Below are 18,888 nucleotides of genomic sequence, written 5' to 3' on the forward strand. Positions count from 1 at the left end.
CATCTTGTTTCATGATTCAACTCTGTCATTATTAACCTTTGTTTTGCATCTGAATTTGAATATTTTAGGACTATCAGACTAAAAATTGAGTAAATGAGATTAAATTACAGATTCACAAAATTTCAGAACTAGAAAGGATTTCAGAGGTGATCTGGTCAACTAGATTGAATCCTATCTATGACATTTATATATAGTGATTACACCTTTGCTTAAATACCTTATTTGACTTTTGGAGCGTTCTAGTTTGTTAGGAAACGTTTCTTTATATGAGATTTTAATTTGCATCTCCTAATGTTGCTCTTGGTAATTCTCTGGAACTAAGCAGAACAAGCTGTGTCTTTTCCATTTATCAGGGCTTCAGATATTTGAAGAAAGTTATCTTATCCTCCCATAAATTTTCCCTTCTTCAGGCTTAATTGCTCCAGTTCTTTTAACTGATTATTATATATAGTATGACCTTGAGAACTGTCACCTTCTTGGTCACTATCTTGGCCACCACTTCTGGATATTCCCTAGCTTTACAGTGTTCTTTCTAAAATGTGGCACTAAGAACTGATTCCAATAATACAAATGGGTGCTAATTAGAAGAGAAGGGAAAAGGGAAGGAATAAGCATTTATATAGCAACTCTTTCCAATCCAATCCTTTTAAGAAAATTCTGCTTCAGATTGCACTCAGAATTTACCACTTCTCTCTCTGGAGATGGATAATATATTTCATTATAAAATTCTCTTAAAATTGTTTTGGGTCATTGAACTGATTAGAGTAGATGAGTCTTTTACATTTGATCATCCTTACAATATTGCTGTTATTGTGTACAATGATCTGATTTTTCTCACATATACCTTCATATATAAATATATAGGACTGTATTATACTTGTTGGTTCACTCTTTCTCAACAGGTGGATAATACTATCCTTCAAAAGTCCAGGTTTTCCCATATTTTTCTACCAACTCATCATTTCCTATATCATAGCAATATTCTAGCTTTATACTGTCTAGTTACTTTAAATAGTCTAAAATAATGATTAATATGGTGGAAATATAATGTAGTTTTCCTAGTTTGTGTTATCTTTTCCCTATTTCTTCTGACCCCCCATATAGAATTAAGATTCTACCTGCTACTTTGCCCTCCTATTACTTGTTAGGATTCTTACAAGATACTTATACACTTAGTTCACACCTTTAAAGGAGTTAGCTCATTGGTTCTTTAAGGAGCTCCTACAAGCCCAGGGAGTACCCACAAGCCCATTCTCTGGGAGGATATAAGGAGCCAAGATTCAGTGGAGAGAGTCAGTCTGGATTGAGTCAAGGGGTGAACTTCAGGAAGCTTGAGGAGATTCAGAGCCAGGATTCAGTGGATTTGCAAGTCCAGGGGATTCACAAGTCTAAAGGAAAAGCCTGCTCATGGACTTCCAGGAGATTCACAACTAGAACGTAGGACAGACAGTATCCTGATCCAGTGGAAAAGTCTCTCTGACCCAGAAATAAGGGTGAGTAACAAGGAAACTTTGTTAAAGAGCTAAAGTAGAATTTCAGCGAAATGGAGCAAATTTTTAGAAAACAGCCTTCTATTTCTTTTCAAGGAAAATGTTTAAAGAGCATTGCCAAGGTTATGAAAAGCCAAGGATTGATTATAATTTTGGAGGAGATCACTGAACTTTTAAAAACTGTGCAGGTCATATGTCCTTGTTTTTCTATGGAAAAAAAATGGATCTAGATGAGTGGGAATTAGTAGGAGAGCAACTAAGTGAACATTACAATTTCAATCCAAACTCAATTTCCAAAGATACACTTCATATGTACAATTTAATCCAAGTGGCTTTAAAAAGTGTTAGACTAAAGAAAAGGAAGAAAGAACAGAAGGGGGAGGATCCAACTAAATTAGGTGAAAAGGATGAATCTCAGATCACAATGGAGTTAAGTACAATTCTGAGCAACAGGAGCATTTCCCATCTCCTCCCTCAATTAACCCTTCATGGGTGGAGGAAGAAGGAGGAGGGGAAGACAAACAGAATCGCCTGTGAAGCAGCCTATGACAAGATTAGAAAAAGCATTGGTTAAGACTGAGAGAGAAGGATAGGATGTAAGTGATTTTATACATGCATACCCTGTGATTGAAGAGATTGACTCTTCTGGTCAAAAAAGAAGATACACTCCTTTTGATTTGGATAAAATTAAGGATTTAAAAAAGGTTTTACTCTTTATGGGGCTACATGATCTTATGTTAAGATGTTACTAGATAGTCTAGGTTATGAAATCCTAACCCCGAATAATTGGAAATTGATAGCAAGGACATGTTTAGAACCTGGACAAAACTTGTTGTGGCTTTTGGAGTATCATGAAATATGTAGGATTCAAGTCAGACCCAATAGGGAAATAGGAGTTAACACACAATTAACTTTTGACCAATTAGCAGGTGAAGGAAGGTATGGAGAGAATTCAGAACAGATTTATTATCCCATAACAGTATATGAGCAAATTTCTAAGGCTGCAATAAAAGCTTGGGGTTCCCTCCCCGGACAGAAAGATCTAGGGGAAGCCATCACAAAAATAAAACAAGGTCCCAATTAACCTTTTGCGGATTCTGTGGGATGTCTGCAAACTGCTGTCACAAGAACCACTGGAGAGAATGCATCTACAGAAATAATAACTAGATATTTGGCTATGGAAAATGCTAATGAGGTTTGCAAAAGAATTATTTGCGGACTACACAAAGATGCTTCTTTAGAGGAGATCATAAGATGCTGTGCCACAGTAGGCACAAATGCTTATTATACCCAGACAATAATGAACATGGAAAGACAGGGTCCCTCTTAGCAAGGGACTTCTAGAAAAACTCATAGATGTTTTCAATGTAGAAAAGTTGGACATCTAAGAGCTCAGTGTAGATATGGAGATAGAGTGAGAAGACAGGCTGAGAGAAGACCTAAAACTCCATGTCCAAAATGCCACAAGGATTTCCACTGGGCCTCAGAATGCAGATTGACCCAGGGAAATGAGAGGTGGAGTCCAGCTCCAAGATATCAGTCAAAAGATAGATGGGGCATGATGGCAGCTGAGGTTATACCCAAAGTTCCTTTAAAAGGTCAGGACTCTGATGTGATCAACCAGCCAAAAGGTAATCAGACAACAGAAAGGGATTACACTTGGGGAGAATACAGGTTTTTTAAACCAACAGGGCAGTGTCCAGTGCAAACAGTTCCTAGAAGGGAATTAGATAGGTTAACTGCCTGGGAGAGAGGGTTTGCTTGTATTTTAACAGACAGAGAAGGAAACAGATGGGTGGCAACAAGCACCTGGAGAGAGACAGAAAAAGAGAAAAATCTGAAAACAAAGGAGAACAAAATCTGCAGGAATCATTGGATTCCCTAACACAAGATAAGACTGTTAAAGGACTTGAAAACCAGCAGGGATCATTGGATTCCTTGAGATGAAAAATTATTGATAAGATTATTGCAGGACTTCAAAACTTGCAAGAATTATTGGATTCCTGGCACAAAAACTAATGGACAATGGATTCCTTTTGGACTATTTCTAGGACTTATGGACATGTATAAATTCTTCATGTTGATTTATGTTATTTGTTACATCACTTCTATCATGTGTTATGCTACTATGTGTTTATGTAATTTATGTAATTATGTGTAATACCTCCCATATTGATGGATTTATGTATACTTGTTTCAAGGTTATGACCACCCTATGTTCTAAATCAAAAGAAAAGGGGAGATGTTAGGATTCTTAGTTCACACCTGTAAAGGAATTTATACCTTTAAAGGAGTTCACTCATTGGTCCTTTAAGGAGCTCCCACAAGCCCAGGGATTACCTATAAGCCCGTTCTCTGGGAAGTTATAAGGAGCCAAGATTCAGTGGGGAGAGTCAGTCCAGATTGAGTAAAGGGGAGAACTTCAGGGAAGCTCAAGGACATTCAGAGCCAGGATTCAGAAGTCCAGGAGATTTACAAGTCTAAAGGAAAAGTCTGCTCATGGACTTCCGGGAGAGTCACAACTAGGATTGACTTCTGGGAAACCCACAATCCCACACTCTTGAAGGTGGAGTCTGATTTATTCCCATGCCTACCTTCAAACTGACTGGAAACATTCTGACAAGAGCTCATTGGGGAACCAATAGAGATAGGCCTCTATTAAAGCTAGCCAGATCGCAGGAAAAGATTCAAGACTTTGAAAGACACAATAAAAGATCCGGATTTTAACTCCTGCATGGATTTGGGATTATTGAACTGAACTGAAACTAAGACTGCCTCCAGAAGCTCCCCAAGAAACCTGCCCCCAAGAAAACGATCTACAGAAATAGAACATCATAATTACTTAACCTAACTCTACTCCCATTATTACACATTTCTGGGTGTGTTATATATGCACATCTCTCTCTAATCCATTCCTGATTAAAGTAGGGTTCCAGAAGGACCAGTCTTCCACCCTCATCTGATTCCTCAGTGTCAGTTTTTGTACCTCATTTATATATGATAATTACTTTTTTTTACTTTTTCCTACAAGGTTTTGCATTTTAGAATCACATCATACTCAGCTCTACCTCAGTCTTTCTTTTAAACTGCTCAATTACTAATGACAATCTTAAATATGTGATTTACATTTCCACATAAAAAATATAGCTGGCTAGTCCTTATTGAATCCCTTGTAATTTGGTATTTGCTTTATATTTCTCTTGGATTTTATATGTCAAATTTTTTATTAAATTCAAGTCTTTTTGCAACAAAATCCTGAAAGTCAAGCATTTCGTTGAATGTCTTTTTTTTGTTTTCATTTAGGATTATACTTAACTTTGCTGGGTATGAGATTTTCATCTACCTCAGTTCTTTTGCTCTTCAATATATAGTGTTCCAAGACCAACAGTTTCTTAATGTAACCACTATTAGGTCTTATGTGATTCTAATTTTGGCTCTGTGGTATTTGATTTTTTTTTTTCTTGTTGCACATAATATTCTCTCTCTGACCTGGGGGTTCTGGAATTTGGCTGTTATGTTCTTCGTAGGTTTTCTTCATAGGATCTCTTTCAGGTGGTGATTGAGGTTTTTTTTTTTTTTAATTTCTACTTTTCTCTCTGGTTCTAATACTTTAGGATTATTTTATTGAATTATTTATTGTATTAATGATTGTGTCAAGATTTTTTTTTGGTTTAGGTTTTTTGGTTTTTGATCTGTTTCTTTTATGATATGTCTTACATTATCTTCTATATTTTTGTTCATAAAGAACAAAATTTTGTTTTATTATTTCTTGGTCTCATTTTTAAAAAATTTCAATTACATGTAAAGATGAAAATTTGAAAACTAACATTCATATTTGTAAGATTTTGAGTTATATTTTTTCTCCCTCCTTTTCTTAACTCCCCTCTCCCTAAGAAAGCAAACAATCTGATATAGGTTATACATGTTTCCATATTAGTCATGTTATGAAAGAAAAATAGAACAAAGGGGAAAAACCACAAGGAAAAAAAGCATACCAGAAAAAAAAGTAAAAATGGTATGTTTACTTCCCACATTCAGTCTTCATAGTTCTCTCTCTGGTACAGATTGCATTTTCTATCCCAAGTCTGTTGGAATTGTCTTAGATCACTGTATTGCAAAGAAGAACTAAGTCTATCATAGTTAGTCATCACATAATCTTGCTGTTACTATGTACAATGTTCTCCTCTGCCTTGGAACTATGATCAGATCCCCTTCTTTCCTAAAATCACAAATGCTAGTGCTTCTTATGGTTTTGGAACTGCTACCAGGGGCCCCTGCTCCTTTGTGATCAATCATAAGCACTCTTCTCCTCCCTGGAACTTAGACCTATAACTTTGACTTAGAACTTTTGTATGAGATCAGAGTTGCCAAATAGCAACACATCCTGCAGCAAGTATCAGTAAAGAGTCCATGTAATTTTTTTCCTTACCAGTTGTCTGACCCCCTTACCATTCTGGGCTGAGAGCTCCTGAAGCTGCACCTGTTACAGCCACCTCTCCTGCCAACCTCCTAAAGTTGTTTTAGGATGGGAAAATGTCTCAATCTGACCTTTTGTTGGTTCTGGTGTCCCAGAATTTGGTTTGAGAAATTATATTAAAGTTGTTTGGAGAGAAATGTTGGGAGATTTCAGCTGGGTTGCTGCCTCTACTCCACCAACTTAGTTTTGTCTCTCTTGTAGATTTTCCATGGAGTCCTAGAAAGCCTTTCTTTACCATTAAGAATCTGTTCTCTAAAAATTTATGGAATATTGAGTATATTTTTTTCTCTTTTCTATTATGAAAATAAAGAGTAGAATGAAGACTTTCCCTCCAGGTATCCTCATCTCTGCTATTTCATTAACTAGTTCTTGACTCATCACTTCCCTTCTTATTTTGAAGAATGAAGTTATCTGTAAGGAAGGCATAGTTTGTTTGTTGCTTTGCTTTGAGCTCCAACAGATGTCAAGATAGCCTGCTACTACAATTGAAAATCATCTAACATTTGCTATATGATTTCATCAGACACGTGAAAATTCTTTTTTTTTACTTTGTTGTCAAACATTCTCTGATGAGTTTTCATTGTCAATATTCTTGCAACATGTGTAAACACTAAAATGATCAGATGAACCTTCCAGAGTACTGAATTTTATATTTTTAAAAGAGGAAATAAACAAATTGATTAAATGGGAAAAAAAAGAAATGTCTCATCCATTTCCAAACTTATCACAATAGGCTTATTTAAAGAGTTTTTTCATTATCAAATTGACTAAAAGTACCTGATTTTGTAGGGCATGCAGAGGATGATGCTGAAAAGAAAATTTCTTTGCCTGACCTGTTTCCCAGCCAAGTTAATCTAATTAGTAAGTATATAACAGTCAATCTTTTCAAATCATATTGAGAGAATTTTTTTAGCTCATTAATGTGTCAAAGCCTTATCATTATTTTATCTTGAAGGTGTACCTTGGTCTTTGATAGCTTAGAAAAAATTAAAAAATTGGAATCTAATATGTCCTTCAGATATGGCCAGAAAGTCATAAGACTGAACCATGCATGCTCAATTATATGCAATGATTTCATAAATATAGCGAGTCCTGGTGAGAAAGTTCCTTTTAACAGGACAGAGCCAAACTTTGGTAGAATTTGGAATCTCAGAGAATTGCCTGGGATACTGAGCAGTGATATAGAAGCAGGTACATGACCCAAAGCATGTGAATAGATGGCCCAGGAGTCTATTAGAAGATCTGAATATAAAACCAGCCTCAGATATCTACTGGCTTTATGATCCTTGCATTTCATTCAATCTCTATCTGCCTCAGTTTTCTCAACTATAAAATTGGGATGATAATAGAATATCCTACGTGAAAATCAAGTTGAGATTCTATCTGAAAAATTCTTAGCACAGTCCCTGTCACATTGGAAGTGCTTAAAAAATGCTTGTTCCCTCCCACCTCTTTAGCCAAGGTGGAGGTAGGAATAGAACTGAAGTTTTTCTGATTCCAAGATCATTACTCCATCCAATCTTCCATGTACCTCTTGACTCCAAGATCATAGCTCTGTCCAGTGCTCCATGCTATCTCTCATCAGATGTATTCATAAATTTAAAAAAGTGAGGACAGACCTTTCTGGGTGCTCAGTTATGTGTTTTCAGAAGGGAAAAAAGATAGACAAATAAAATGAGGAAATAAATGTCTCAGCTTTTTCCAAAATAGTCATGTTAACATAGTTTACTTTTGTTGGGTGAATTAAAGCATCTCATATGTAGTTCAGGAAAAGGGAAAGGCCAAAGATTGCCTTCAGATGAACTTTAAAGAGCTATATAAAAGCCAAACAAGTTAGTTTGCTCAAGATGATGTAGTCACTACTACAAGAAATATATTTATTTCTTTGATTAATAAATGTGAATTTTAGTCTTTAAGCTTTACTTTGACAGAAAATGTCCCCTGAAGAGTAGGAAAAATGTATTTGTTTCTCAGCTATTGACTATAATCTCATACTTCAAGCTACCCATGAAAATCATTCCTTTATTGTTAAGCTACTTGCTAGGCTTAGTTGTGTCTCATTGTCATAGATCTACAATTTAAAATAAAGAAAAGGATGTGGTTGCAAAGAATTGGAAACTGAGAGAGCATGCTTATAAATTGGACAATGATTAAGTTATAGTACATGATTATGTAGCGAGCTGTCGTCTCCAGAAGCTGCTGGATCGCTCTCTGGGAAGAGATCTGCTGTGATGGAATACTATTGTGCTATAAGAAATGCGGAAGGGGATGGTTTCAGAAAAACCTGAAAAGACTTATATGAACTGATACAAAATAAAACAAACAGAACCAGAAGAAAAATTTGCATAGTGACAGTAATGTTGTAAATACATTGAACTGTGAAATACTTAGTAACTTAGTAACACAATGTCCCATCACAATTTCAAAAGACTCATGATGAATAATGTTATCTACTCCAGATAGAGAACTGATGGACTCAGAATACAAATTGAAGCATATTTTTCTAATTTCTTTTTTTTTTCTTTTTTTTTTTTATATGGCTAATGCTGAATTTTTTGCAAGATTTTATTGTTCATAATGGGTTCTTTTAAATAGAGAGATGATGGAAAGAGAGAAGAGAAATCTGGAACTGAAAAAGAAATAAATTGGAATAAAAAGAGAAAAAGTTCATCTTAATATTTTATAGTTATATTGTTCTCTCATAACAATGTATCCTATACTAATGCCTCATGATATGTAGAATTTAATCCATTTACAACTTGGAATTGGCTCTATGACTGAGAACACAATTATAGAGTTTAAGAAAATAACCAGTTGATAAATGAGCAGGAAAACATTTCATTCTTCTCCACAATTTTCACAGTTAATTTAGATATTTTTCTTGTTAAATAAACAGAGTGACTTTTTCTTGTAGACAATGAAATGGATAGTGAGACTCAAGGCCAAAGAAGGGCAGATTTGGAAAGGCAAGATATTCAGCATAATACAATTAGTAAGTATATCAATAAAATCCTAAATAGTTTAAAAGATATTAAGCAAAAGGTGTTTGTTCTTTGGTGCATAAATTAATACCACTCTTATTTTTTATTAAAACTTAATATTTTTCTTTGGTTTAGAATAGTCTTAAAAAGATAGAAAGAAATTTGACAGTGATCTTTTTCCAAGTACAATTATTTCTGAGTCCAGAGATCACAGGTGAAAATCTTTCTCAAGATATTGTTCCTGTAAATTTGCTTTGACTTTGAAAACCTAAGAAAACTTGAAAAAAAATTTGAATATACCTATTTCAGGTGATTCATAGAATTCATTGAATATCTATTCACAACTTAGAAATATTAAAGGGACATATATGGCTGAGTACTTTGTTATAGATTTTGAAAAAAAAAAAAAAGTCAACTGATAAATGAAGGGTGAAATACTTAATCCTTCTCCAATTATCACAGTAGATGTATTTAGACAGATTTCCTCTACTATCCTCTTTTCCCCACCTATCCTACCTCTCCAACCCTGAGCTCAGAATGAATATTTCTTGCAGCCAAAAAAATGGGTGCGTTTGAAGAACAAAGCTTTTTGCCAGAGAGTAAACAGCAAGATAGTCAACTTGACACAATAAATAGTAAGTATGATTTTAATAAAATTTTAAATAGTTTAAAATATGTTAATAAGAAGTTTGTTCTTTTATGTAAAAATAAGTACCAATCTTAATTGTTTTTGTTAAACCATGAATGTTTTCTTTGGTGTGGGATAGATATCTTAAGAAAAATAGGAGAAAATTTGATAAGGACTCTTTCAGATCCTCTGAGTCTACAAATTATGAGTAAAAATCTTTATATAATACTTATCCCATGGGTTTGATAGCCTATCAAACATTGAAAGAAAATAGTGAAGATAGCTTATTTTGGTTTGGTGTGTGTTAGGTGATATAATAACACAGAATATCATCTATTCACAACTTAGAAATATTAGAGGGGCTATGTTTGGATACTCAGTTAAAGACTTTTAAGAGGAAAAAAAAATAAGTCAATGGACTTATTTAAGGAGAAAACTTCTGATTCTTCTCCACAGTTTTTATAGTAGATGTGTTTAGACAGGGATTTTCCCCCTGTTATCGAACTCAGAGTCTATATATTTCTTATAGCCAAGAAAACGGGTGAGTTTGAAGGCCAAAGCCTTTTGCCAGAGTGGAAAGATCAAGATAATCAACCTAGCACAAGTAGTAGTAAGTATGATTTTAATAAAAACTTAAATAGTTTAAAATGCATTAATTAGAAGTTTATTTTTTGGTGCATAAATGAGAATCAATATTGTTTTTGTTAACCATTATATTTTCCTTTGGTTTGTAATATCCTTAGAAAAATAAGAGGTAATTTGATAAGAGCTCTCTCTTATTCCTCTGAGTCTACAAATTATGAGTAAAAATCTTTATACAACTTATCTCCATGGGTTTAATAATCTATCAAACATAGAAAGAAAATAGTTAATATAGATATTTTAGTTTGTGTTAGGTGATCTATTAGCACAGAATATCATCTTTTCACAAGTTAGAAATATTAGAGAGACTATATGGTTGGATACTCAGTTATGGATTTTAATATAAGAGAAAAAAAATAAATCAATGGACAAATTAGGAAGAAAACATTTGATTCTTCACAGTTTTCACAACAGATGTGTTAATGGTTCCCCCCTCCCCCCACCTAAGAATTCCATTGTTTTCCAGATATAGGTGTTCAGGTCATTCATATGAAATAGTTCTTTTAGGTCAGTATCTTACAATATATTAGTTCAATGAGGATACATCAAATTCAATAGGTACCAGCTTTGAAGTGGTACACTCATAGCCATCAATGGAACTCTATCCTTTATCATTTTAATCTAAACTACAAATGTTGAAGCATATTCAGTTTTGATTTTTTTTCAAATTCAAATTTCCATCATATTATACAATCTATTAAATCCATATTGAACAAGTTAAACATATTTAAAGGATTAAAATGAATAAAAATAGAAAATTTAGAAAGCGTGTTTGCCAAGCTTTCTTTCTAACTGAAGTCAGAGTCAAGCCATCCCTTGGTCTTTTGAGTAAAGACTTACAGCCTCTTATCCTGATTTGTCAAGTTCTTCGGACCCCTCTATTTCATTAATTCAAAGCCTTAATCTCATCATTCTATGTGGGTCAGGCATAAAATGAGTCAGCTAAAACCTTAATCTCCAAACCAATTTCCTGATTGCCAAAATCATAGAATTAACTGAATTCACAATTGAAATATGTTTTTTTTTCCCTTTGTGTGTTTCAACCATTGCTTGAAGTTGCCTGAAATTTCATAAGGATTTTTTTTTCTGTCACTTAAAACACCAGTCCTCAAAACTCCCCTTAAATAATCAGTTATATTTATCATAGTTTTTGCCCCTCAACCTTAGATAATTGTTACCTTACACTGCACAGCGTGGCCAATAGAAACTGGATATTTTTTCTTCCTTTTCCTGTTCTTTTGTGGCCCTTATGTTTTACTTCTGATTTATGACTTGATTGTTCCCTAGAAAGTGTCTCCTTTATGAACCCTAAATTTCACAAAATAAAGACAAAGCTGGGGCTATGCATTAGGAGCTTACTGATTTAATATCATTTGTTGTTTTATAAAAAATACAAGTAATGAAACTTCACGGAGGTCAATTAGTGTCGTGATTTGTTTGCATACATACATGCTTTTATGTAAAAGTTAAAAGGTGTGTAGATAATCAGTTAATAATTTTGTTTCATCTCTGACAATGTCAATTTCCTTTTTTCCTTTCATCATAGCTGATAAAGAAAAAGAAGAACCTTCAAGAATTCCAGATGTGATTCCCTCAATTACAAGTCTAATAAAACAATTAGACTTAGACAGAGTAGTTGGTAAGTAGGGAATTATAATGGTACAATTTTGAAATTCATTTAGAGTTAAGGGTGGCAAAATAAGATCTAGAACTTGAAATGAATGAAAAGTATAGTGCTTTTTTAAACTAATAATGAAAAAATGAACAAAAAGCATTGGCTTTTTTCTTGAATGATTTATTTCCTAATAATTAATCAAACAGCAATATTTATGTGGGGGGGAGGGAGAAATAGAAGATAAAGTGAATTTCTTTTCATTATGGAGCTTATAATATATTGAAAGGTGCAACCTGTGAAAAAAGCAAAGAACTAGATTCTAGACCTAGGTTTGTTGCTTTCACAAAATCTTAAACATGATAATGTAGAGTTTAGTTAATTCTCTCCTGGATGCGTAAATCCCCTATTTGACATCTCTGTGTGTTTCTGCTTGAATGTTTTCTGTGAAGGGAATTAATTTCCTCTTGAAGCAGTCAGTTCCACTTTTTAATAGTTCTGCTTTAGGCTTAAATCAGAATTATTCTGAGCTAAAATCTACCAACCCACAAATTATATTCACTGATTTTAGTTCTCTGGGCCATATAAGATACCTAAATCGTGTTTCATAACAGTATTTGATGACAAATATGATGTTCCCAACAAACCCTTTCTTCATGTCACTAAGAGCCTTGATTCTTTCAATGTACTTTCTATGGCATGTTTTCATATACCTTTTTAAAATACAGATCCTTGAATTAAATTCTAACAAAGGCAGAGTAGAGTGAAGCTTATTACCTCCCATCTCTCTCTCTTCTCCTTCCATATTAATGGTTGAAGAACAGCAATACTTCTAAAGGCTTGTTTTACTTCAGACAAGAACATTCTAATCTAGGGGGAAGCATGGCTTCTAAATGATGTCTAACTTTTGGTCCCTTCAGACACTAGGTTTACATGACCACTCCTGGTCTTCAGTAAATGTTGTGATTCATGTTTTGATGATAAAGTGATAAGATTAGTTGTGTAGAACACCTACAGGTATATAATCTAGGAGGTAGTGTTAAGAAATATACAAAAAATAAATGATATACAAATCAAAGAAATTAAATACATTCAAAAAGTCAAAGTATAGAACATCTCCAGGTGTAGCCTTGATAAATTGTGACTGAAATTATTGGTAGGCAAGAGAAGCTGGCTACTAAGCCAAGGAGGAATTGGAGTTATTCTGTCTCGGCAAGTCTTATTTACCAATGAAGTCATATAAAGTACTGAATGAAATCCCTTTTTAAATCTCTTTAGAGATAAGCATAGATGATTTATTAAAGGACACAAAAGAAGTCACTTTAACTCCAGCATGGACAGATGTTTCAACAAAAACTGTGCCTTCCTCAAAGCTTCTTCAACAAAATAAAATCTCTGGTAAGAGAGACTGTCAGTAAGTATTTTTTAATACAAGCCAGGCACTGTACTAAGATCTAAAAAAAAAAAAAGGGATGAACAACAGTTCCTGACCTTGAGGGATTCCCAATTTAATTACAGAAACAATAAACAAATATGTACAAAGAAGATTATATTGGATAAATAGGAAATAATTAAGAGAGAAGATATTGGAATTGATAGGGTTAGATAGATGAGAAAGGCTTCCTTTTGAAGGTAGGATCTTAACTGAAACTTCAAAGAAGTGAGGGAAGCCAGGAGATGGAGCCTTGTAGAATACTTATGGTTGGTTTTCAGATGTGACCTGGGTGAGGTTCTATCAGAGGAGACTATGAAAGGGTGATCCAAAGGGTAAAAAGAGAACCAAGAGAAAGCAGTGTCCCAATAATCTGGAGAGAACCGAGTATAACAGTGTCAGAGGCTGCAGAGATCAAGAATAAGGATTGAGAAAATGCCACTGGATTTGACAGGAAATCACTGAATAGTTAAATAATGAGATTGGATCTCAGATTTTGGTGAATTAAGAAGAAAGAGATGAGAAAGTAGAGGCACTTATTACGGTCATTTTTCTTCAGCAAAATTAATCATAAAAGACAGAAGAGATATAGCATGATGGCTAGTGTGAGGGGAGGAAGGATCAAATGAGGTTTTGTTTGGAGATGGGTATGTTTGTAGGCAGTAGTGAGGGAGTCAGTAGATAGGAAGACAATTGTAAGACAAATTCAAATAAGATAGATTTAGGAGTACAAAGATTAGAACTTCTAGTTATTGGGACACTAAAACATTGTTGATGAAATTGTAAACTGATCAACCATTCTGGAGAGCAATTTGGAATGTGCCCAAAGGGCTATAAAACTCTCTTTTTAATCCAGCAGTCTACTGGGTCTATATCCCAAAAAGATCATAAAAGAGGAGAAAAGACCCACATATGCAAAAATGTTTGTAGCAGCCCTTTTTGTAGTAGTAAGGAACTAGAAACTGAGTGGATTCTCCTCAGTTGGGGAATGACTGAATAAGTTATGACATATGAATGTAATGGAATATTATTGTTCTATAAGAAATAATCAGCAGGATGATTTCAGAAGCCTGGAGAGATTTACATGAACTGATGCTAAGTGAAGTGAGTAAAAGCAAGAGATTATTGTACACAGCCATAGATTATGTGATGATTAATTCTGATAGACATGGCTCTTCTCAATAATGACATGATTCAGGGCAGTTCCCATAGTCTTGTGATGGAAAAAGGCATCTGCAACCAGAGAGAGAACTATGGGGACTGAGTATGGATCAAAGCATGGTATTTTCACCTTTTTCTTTGTTGTTTGCTTGTTGTTGTTTTTTTCATTTCTCATGGTTTTTCCCCTCCTTTTAATCTGATTTTTTGGTTTTTGCTTAGCATGATGAATATGGAAATATATTTAGAAGAATTGCACAAATCTAGCCTATATCAGATTGCTTGCTATCTTGGGGAGGGGGGGAAAGGGGAAGGGAGAGAGAAAAATTTAGGAACACAAATTTTGCAAGGGTGAATCTTTGTATGTTTTTTGAAAAATAAAAAGCTATTATTATTTTAAAAAGAACTAGTTACAACTTTGTTAAGTTGTATTGGAATAATTGTTTAGTCAACAGCAACAGAAATTCATGAAGACACACTCTAATAAAGCAATGAAGTTATATACTGGTCTAACTACTCCCACTAATGAAAGACTGGACTTTTTAAAGCATTGAATTATATCTCCTTTTATTTCTTTGGAAATAAATATAGGTTTACTAAAGGACAAAAAAGACAATGCAAAATTATCACAGATGGATGTATCCCAAGAATCTTTTCCGCCAAGAAAGAAATTTGGTAAGGAAGAGTAATGGTCACTGATTAGTGAAGATTAGAAAGTGGGCCAATATCTCTGGATTACAGTGTATACACACAAGACTTGACAACAGATTGGTTTTAGGGGTGGTTCATGATGCATGTGGTACAAAGAGTTTGGACAAGGATTGAGGGAGTATGACTTCAGATACTAGGAAAGAGTAAGTCTGGCATGAATATGATTCCCTGTACATTGAAGATCTCTTTAAGTCTAACTACATTTCCCTTCCCCAATTCAAAATCTGACCCTTACAATTCCAAAACTCTCTAAAACATCTTTATAATTCTTCCCCTTCTTACCTCTCTTCCTTCCTGTTAACATCCAGTCTTTCCCATCTTTATAAACTAATTCTCTTTGTTCATTTGATCAGATATCCTTCTGATCTAGCACTAGCAATTCATTATGCATCTTCAATCTTTCCTCACAGGTTCCTTCTCAACGGCTCACAAGTATGGTCAGATGTCCTCAATAAACCCCACCAAATAAAATTCTCCTTCATCCCTTTCCTTAGTCTGGCTAATATGCTATGCCTCTTCTGCTCTACTCTATCTTAAATTATTTTGGCAGATGTGTGAGCAATGAGTTAGAGGGAAGATAGGCTGGAAGAAGGGACATTAATCAGATGGATAGGCTGGGGCTTGAATAAGGGTTTTGGTCATGTAAGTGGAGAGAAGGAGCAATTAGTGCAATAGATAAAATACCAGGCCTAGAGTCAAGAACACCTGAATTCAAATCCGAACTCAGATACTTTCTAGCTGTGTGACCCTGGGCAAGTCACTTCACCCTGTTTGCCTCAGTTTCTTCATCTGAAAAATAACCTGGAGAAGGAAATGGCAAACCAGTCCAGGAATTCTGCCACGAAAACCCCAAATGGAATTATGAAGAGACAGACATGACTGAAAGAAGTGCACAACAAAAGTGCAGAGAAGATAATGCAAGAGATGATAAGGAGCTAGAACATCAGATAGTACTAGAATGGGGACTAAGGGAGAGTTAGGTATTGAGAGCAATTCCTGGACTGAGAACTTGGATCACTGAAAGGACAAAGGTGTTCTCAGCAGAAAGAGAAAATTTAGAAGTCAGCTCTAGAAGGGAAGCTAGAGATTCTGTCTTCGACTGAGCTTGACTGAGCCAGTGGGGCTCTCCAGGGAGAGATGTCCCAGCAGGCAGGCAATGAAGCCAGAAATGGAAACTCAGAAGAGACAATTTTGTCTAGATATATAGATTTTGGAAAAATCCTCTGGAGAGAGGGAGATAATATTTTGTAAAAATGCTTTTAGTATTGTGCTTGGCACACAGTAGGCACGATATAAAATGATATGAGTGTGTGTGTGTGTGTGTGTGTGTGTGTGTGTGTGTGTGAGAGAGAGAGAGAGAGAGAGAGAGAGAGAGAGAGAGAGAGAGAGAGAGGAGAGGAGAAGAGAAAATGAAATTTTTCAGGTTTGGTTTCTTTTCATTTTCCTGCCTGTCCCACCCCAAACTTTCTGTTGCTGCTTAGGATGACTCCTTGCAAAAATTGGAAAAAAAGAGGGCAGACTTGGGACCATCCAGCCCCTTCTTAGTAAAAGTGATAATCAGGACACCACTTAGAAGTGGGGATATCCATTTAAGCTAACAATCACTACAATAGAAGAAACTTCAAAGGGAATAGAAAAGAGTGGGAAGATGGCAAGAAAATGAGTGCATTAAAAAGGGGCAATTACAGGGTAAGTAAAGGAAAAAATATTTCCTGGATCAAGAATAAAAAATATCAACCTTTGAATAATTGGTCAGAGTTTAATGAAGCTGGTACAGTTTATTGATAATACAAAGGTAGCCCCTTGGGGTCCCAAGACTTGAGTCAAAAAAAATGGGGCCCTATTTCCGCCCCTTTGGCAGGGATTTTTCTCACTTTTCCTGGGACCTCCTAGGCCCCCATAATGAAAACAATTTGGAAAAAAATTCATACATTGTATCCTTTAGTTTAGACTCATATCTCTTCTTGTAAGCATATTATATTCCCATTATTCCTAAACTGAGGATCTCACAGCAACCATTCCCAGTCACTGGGATGCTCATGATACCCAGTGAGGACATGGCTTGGTTGAGACCCTGCCCAAGACTCCTCCGTCTCCACCAGCTGTCATCCCCTATCCTCCTCCCTTTTGTGACAGCTCCTCGAGAAGGTCATCTGCTATCAAGACCTCCTTCCCCTCTCTCCTAAAATCTCTACTCTGGCTTCCCAACCCTGTCTCCCGAGTTAGCAGATAGCTTAAACTCCATCTCTCATGACCTTTTCTCAGTCCTTGTCCTTTTTGCCTTCCTGCAAGTCCCTGACTTAGCTACTCACCCTCTAATTGATATTCTCTTCTCTCTAGTTGGTAGGGCGCCCTTTCTCCTGATTCTCCTTTTACTTATCAGATCTTTCCTTCTTGGTCGTCTTCTGTGTGGTGCCCCTCAGCTGTGGGTGTTCCCTGATTCTCTGTCCTTTCTCTTTTTGATTGATGAGATATCTCATCAGTTTCCATGGATTTGATTATCATTTCTAAGCAAATGATTCTGATTTATTTATCTAGCATTAAGTTCTATCCTGACCTTTAATCTCACATCTCCAACTGCCTGTTGAATATCTTGAACTGGATAACATACAGACATCTTAAACCAGGAGTGTGCTGGTATATATTTAACAACTTGCTCTCTGTTTAATTTGCATTAGTTTTGTGTTCTCTCTCATTTCCTTAATTCTAGGCAATCAAGAAAACAATAAATCCAATCTCAAATTCCAATTTCCAAGGTGTAAACACTCACACTGAAAATTAAACAGCTTGTGAGCTGGTTTGAGATTGTTGTAGTACACTTCTTCTGATACACTTCTGTCTTAAACTGAATATGTCCAAAAGTAAACTTATGTCTTCCCCCAAAATGATCCTTTCTTACTGTTTTCCAGTCACCCAGATTCATAACCTTGATTTAACCCTTGCTTCCTCCCTCTTACTCCACCCAACCACTTCCTTTTGAGCCCCTTCTCTCCTCTGACACTGCCACCAGCTTGATGGAGGCCCTTAATTATCTCACTTCTGAACTTTTTGCAGTAGCCCATTGGGTAGCTCTTCTGCCTTGAGTCTTTCTCCATTTAAGAACATCTTGTACTCAGTAATCAGACTGATCTTCCTAAAGTGCGATTCTTTCTGTATTGCCTCTCTACTCAAAAAACTACACTCCCTTCTCATTACTTTCAGGATTAATATAAAATCTGTTGGTGTTCAAAGCCTTTTATCACGCTACTTCTTTCTCCCTTACCCTCACATATTCTGCTGTCCATTGGCCTGCTATTGTTTATATAAGACAATCTATCTCTTCACTCCAAACATTTTGCTATCCTCCCTGCCTAGAATTTTCTCCCTTCTCCTTTATCCTTTCTTATTTGGAGATACTTTTCCTCTGGGCATTATCAGAATTCTATCTAGGCAGCCCATGATTTTGAACTTCTCCATTAGGTTGGTGACTTTCTTCCCTGCCCTCATGCTTCTCAGCTTCCTTATATATGTTGTCTCCTTCTATGAGCAGGTAATTTAAGTTCCTTGATTGAGGGGGTCTGTTTTTGTTTTTATTTATACTTGTATCTCCAAAGCTTAGCAAATGCATGGAATAAGTGCTTGATAAATTTATATGTTATAAAACTAAACTGATTTACTTTGGGGCCTAGAAGGGGCTATCTTTAATAGTTCCTAAGGCAGAAATATTCTTAGATATTGCAGTTCTTCCAACTAACTACTCAAAGAGTGGCTAATAATA

The sequence above is a fragment of the Sminthopsis crassicaudata genome, chromosome 5 (genome assembly GCF_048593235.1).
Source record: "Sminthopsis crassicaudata isolate SCR6 chromosome 5, ASM4859323v1, whole genome shotgun sequence".
NCBI lineage: Eukaryota > Metazoa > Chordata > Mammalia > Dasyuromorphia > Dasyuridae > Sminthopsis > Sminthopsis crassicaudata.